Raw genomic sequence first — 5042 nt, 5'->3', positions numbered from 1 at the left:
CCTGACATTTTTCTTATATCCTTATTGGGTTTTTTAAAATCCTCACCCAAGGATATTTTTTCCATTGATTTTTTTAAAAATATATTTTATTGATTTTTTTACAGAGAGGAAGAGAGAGAGATAGAGAGTTAGAAACATCGATGAGAGAGAAACATCGATCAGCTGCCTCCTGCACACTCCCCACTGGAGATGTGCCCACAACCAAGGTACATGCCCTTGACCGGAATCGAACCTGGGACCTTTCAGTCCACAGGCTGACGCTCTATCCACTGAGCCAAACCGGTCACGGCTCCGTTTGATTTTTTTAAAGAAAGAATGGAAGAGAGGGAGAGAGACATCAATGTGAGAGAGACACATTGATTGATTGCCTCCCCACCTGCCCCGACTGGGTGGGGATCAAGCCTGCAACCCAGGTATGTGCCCTTGACCAGAATCGGACCTGTGACCCTTCAGTCTGCAGGCCTAGGCTCTAAGCACTGAGTAAAACTGGCCAGGGCTGATATCCTTGTTTTTAACTGTTGTGACTTGCTGAATTTAGTACAAGTTCACTGTCATTTTCTTCAGGAATGAACTCATCTTTCTGGGCTTGAGATAATGAACTAGCAATACCTGACATCATCTGAAATCTAGGGCTGTATTTTTCACTTAAGAAATTTCTGATTTCAACAAGAGAACCATTCTCCTGAATAATTGAGCGTATATAGTCCTCATCTTGTAAAGAAAGCCCAGTGTAACACCTTGATCATGTCTGTAAATGACTGTAGATGGTGGGAACAGTGGCCAGTTCCTTTCTATTTCCCCACTGTTTTGTTAACCTGGAGCCTCTTCTCTTTCTTTCCGAGGAGGTTGAGTTCTATATTGATGTGATTGAAGTCCCTGGGGCGCTTCACAACTGTATGTTCCTTCAGAGTGATGTCCACATTTTCTGGAATGTCAACAGTCTGTTTGTTGAAAATGGTCTTCATCCTCATAGTAGCTGTGAAAAATAACTTTATTACTATTTTAAAAGTAAGGTCCACAGGCCCCTCAAACCCCCAGTGTTAGCATTGATAATTTTGACTGATGGAATCAACTCAACTTTGGTGGTGCACACCCAGTCAAGGTACCTGGATAATAGCTGTGAAAGGAAAGTGGCAAATGCTGAGCTGGGGTTCTTTCTTGCTCAGGGCCTGAGTGAAAACTGGGCAGAGCATCTCTGTGTCCTTCTCCTATTGGAGTCTATGCTCAAGTTTGGATTTACAAACAAGTGTGATTTTATTTGAGTGGCCTGGGAAGGGGTTGCTTTGTCCACTCTGCTGATGCCCACAATCCTTCTATCAAACAGAGACCTGAGTTTGTTCCATGGAAAGATATACATAGTACTCATAGCAATGGGTGTAAGAGGAAAGGAGAGAGGTAAGGAGTCAAGAGTAAGACTCTGAATTCTTATCACATGTCCATCATTACTTAGCAGGTCACTTTATTCTTCTGAGTCTGTTTCCTTCTCTGAGTGAAAGGGACCCAAACTCAGGATGGTTCCTTAGTACTCTACAAGTTTAAAAATCCATCAATGAGATATGCAGCTGTCATTCATTTTAACCTGATAGGGGTTAATTATCTAGGTCAGTGATGGCGAAACTATGACACATTTTTTTTGGTTGATTTCTCTTTGTTGAATGGCATTTAAATATATAAAATAAATATAAAAAATATAAGTCTTGGGATTTTTAGGAAAACCAAGATGGCAGCATAGGTAAGCACCAAAATTGCTGCTTAGCACAACCACCTCAAGAATACAACTAAAAGTCAGAACGGACATCATCCAGAACCACAGGAAGGCTGGCTGAGTGGAAATTCTACAACTAGAAGGAAAGAGAAAAGCATACCGAGACTCAGAGGAGCTGCGGTGCGGAAGTAAAGTACAGAGGTATGGAGGCGCATGTGGAGAGGGCTGGTGGCTGAGGACACGGTTGTCTTTTTCAATCGGTAGGGAGTCTCAAGCTCTGAGCTCCAGTTCCGGGCGAGTCTCTGGGGACCCAGACTCAATACAGGAGAAACTGGACTGTCTGGCATCAGTTGGAACTCGAGGGCAGCTTTCTCTCAGAGGTGCTTGCAGCAATTGCTGGGACACTGAGAAGTGGGGCCTCTGAGGGCAGCCATAGCTGCTTGCTCCGCCCTGTTGATTCACTGGGACCCCCGCTCCGCCCAAGGTGTGCGCCGGCTTTTGCATATGAAAGGCCTGGCTCTTGAAATCTGAAAATTACCTAACAAACTTGCAGCTGGCCCAAGGCCCCACAGCTACTTGCATTGCTTCACAGCTGAGCTCCTGCTGGGTAGCCTCAGGCAGAGGCTAGATTAGCACCTCCTTAGAGATCCAGGAGCCAGTGTGCCCAGTGGTCAGAGTGGGACCATCCAGATTGCAGCTCCTCGAAACGATAAAGGACACACTCAGGGGGCAGACTCAGTGAGCACCAAAGCCCCACTGAAGCAAATCATTCCCCGAAGGGGTGTTTCCAGCACAGAAGTTCTCCCACTGCAGACACAGCTGATTCTCACAGCCAATTGGCCTGGAGGTCAATTCCTCCCAGTGATACCTACAACAATCAAGGCTTAACTACAACAAGACTGTGCACAAGGCCCACAAAAGGGTGCACCAAGAGTATCCACCTCAGGTAATTGGGGAGGCTGAGCCACTGGACCCTATAGGACACCTAGCACACAAAGCCACTCTATCAACACAGGGAAGCATAAAAAATGTGGAGACAAAGAAACAGGACACAAATGACAGAAATGGAAGAAAGCAAACGACTGGATATAGAGTTCAAAACTACACTTTTAAGGGATTTCAAGAACTTTCTAGAAACCGCCGATAAATTTAGTAAGACCCTCAAAAAGACTGGTGAGACCGCCGATAAATGTAGTGAGACCCTCAAGAAATCTAGTGAGATCCTCGAGGTTATGAAAAAGGACCAACTAGAAATTAAGCATACACTGACTGAAATAAAGGGTATGATGCAGAGTTCCAATAGCAGACTAGAGGATCGCAAGAATCAAGTCAAAGATTTGAAATACGAAGAAGCAAAAAAACACCCAACCAGAAAAGCAAAATGAAAAAAGAATCCAAAAATACAAAGATAGTGTAAGGAGCCTCTGGGACAGCTTCAAGCATACCAACATCCGAATTATAGCGGTGCCAGAAGAAGAGAGAGAGCAAGATATTGAAAACCTATTTGAAGAAATAATGACAGAAAACTTCCCCTACCTGATGAAAGAAATAGACTTACAAGTCCAGGAAGTGCAAAGAACCCCAAACAAAAGGAATCCAAAGAGGACCACACCAAGACACATCATAATTAAAATGCCAAGAGCAAAAGACAAAGAGAGAATCCTAAAAGCAGCAAGAGAAAGAAAATCAGTTACCTACAAGGGAATACCCATACGACTGTCAGCTGATTTCTCAACAGAAACTTTGCAGGCCAGAAGGGAGTGGCAAGAAATATTCAAAGTGATGAATACCAAGAACCTACAACCAAGATTATTTTATCCAGGAAAGCTATCATTCAGAATTGAAGGTCAGATAAAAGCTTCACAGATAAGGAAAAGCTAAAGGAGTTCATCACCACCAAACCAGGATTATATGAAATGCTGAAAGGTATCCTTTCAGAAGAGGAAGAAGAAGAAAAAGGTAAAGATACAAATTATGAACAACAAATACACATCTATCAACAAGTGAATCTAAAAATCAAGTGAATAAATAATCTGATGAACAGAATAAACTGGTGATTATAATAGAATCAGGGGCATAGAAAGGGAATGGACTGACTATTCTTTTTTTTTATTATTGCTTAAAGTATTACAAAGAGTATTACATATGTCTCCTTTTTTTCCCCTGCCCCTGACAATCCCCTGGCCTCCTCTACCCCCGGTGTCTTATGTCCATTGGTTATGCTTATATGCATGCATACAAGTCCTTTGGTTGATCTCTTACCCACCCCCCTCCTGCCCGCCCACCCTCCCCGGCCTTCCTGCTGTAGTTTGACAGTCTGTTTGAGGCAGCTTTGCCTCTGTATCTATTTTTGTTCATAAGTTTATAATGGTCTTTATTATCCAGAAATGAGTGAGACCATGTGGTATTTTTCCTTCATTGACTGACTTATTTCACTTAGCATAATGCTCTCCAGTTCCATCCATGCTGTTGCAAATGGTAAGAGTTCCTTCTTTTTTACAGCAGCATAGTATTCCATCGTGTAGATGTACCTCAGTTTTCTAATCCATTCATCTGCTGATGAGCACTTAGGCTGTTTCCAGATCTTAGCTATGGTGAATTGTGCTGCTATGAACATAGGGGTGCATATATCCTTTCTGATTGGTGTTTCTGGTTTCCTGGGATATATTCCTAGGAGTGGGATTACAGGGTCAAATGAGAGTTCCATTTGTAGTTTTTTAAGGAAACTCCATACTGTCTTCCATAGTGGCTGCACCAGTCTGCATTCCCACCAGCAGTGCACAAGTGTTCCTTTTTTCCACATCCTCTCCAGCACTTGTCGTTTGTTGATTTGTTGATGATAGCCAGTCTGACAGGTGTGAGATGGTACCTCATTGTTGTTTTGATTTGCATCTCTCGGATGATTAGTGACTTTGAGCATGTTTTCATATGTCTCTTGGCTTTCTGAATGTCCTCTTTTGAAAGGTGTCTATTTAGATCCTTTGCCCATTTTTTTTTAAATTAAATCTTTATTGTTCAGATTATTACATTTGTTCCTCTTTTTTTCCCCCCCATAACTCCCCTCCTCCCAGTTCCCGCCCCACCCTCCGCCCTCACTCCCCACCCACTGTCCTCATCCATAGGTGCACGATTTTTGTGCAGTCTCTTCCCGCATCTCCCACACCCCTTTCCCCCCCAAGAATAGTCAGTCCATTCCCTTTCTATGTCCCTGATTCTATTATAATCACCAGTTCATTCTGTTCATCAGATTATTTATTCACTTGATTCTTAGATTCACTTGTTGATAGATGCATATTTGTTGTTCATAATTTGTATCTTTACCTTTTTCTTCCTCTTC

The 5042-nt window shown here is 42.8% G+C and overlaps 1 pseudogene; it reads right to left on the bottom strand.

Annotated features, from left to right (window-relative positions):
- Positions 1 to 405: 405 nt before the first annotated feature.
- Positions 406 to 965, bottom strand: LOC118676333 (annotated as a pseudogene).
- Between the last annotated feature and the right edge of the window lie 4077 nt (positions 966 to 5042).

The sequence above is a fragment of the Myotis myotis genome, unplaced genomic scaffold, assembly GCF_014108235.1.
Source record: "Myotis myotis isolate mMyoMyo1 unplaced genomic scaffold, mMyoMyo1.p scaffold_m19_p_1, whole genome shotgun sequence".
Taxonomy (NCBI): domain Eukaryota; kingdom Metazoa; phylum Chordata; class Mammalia; order Chiroptera; family Vespertilionidae; genus Myotis; species Myotis myotis.
The sequence above is the reverse complement of the archived record's forward strand: the minus strand, read 5'-3'. Positions and strand labels throughout refer to the sequence as shown.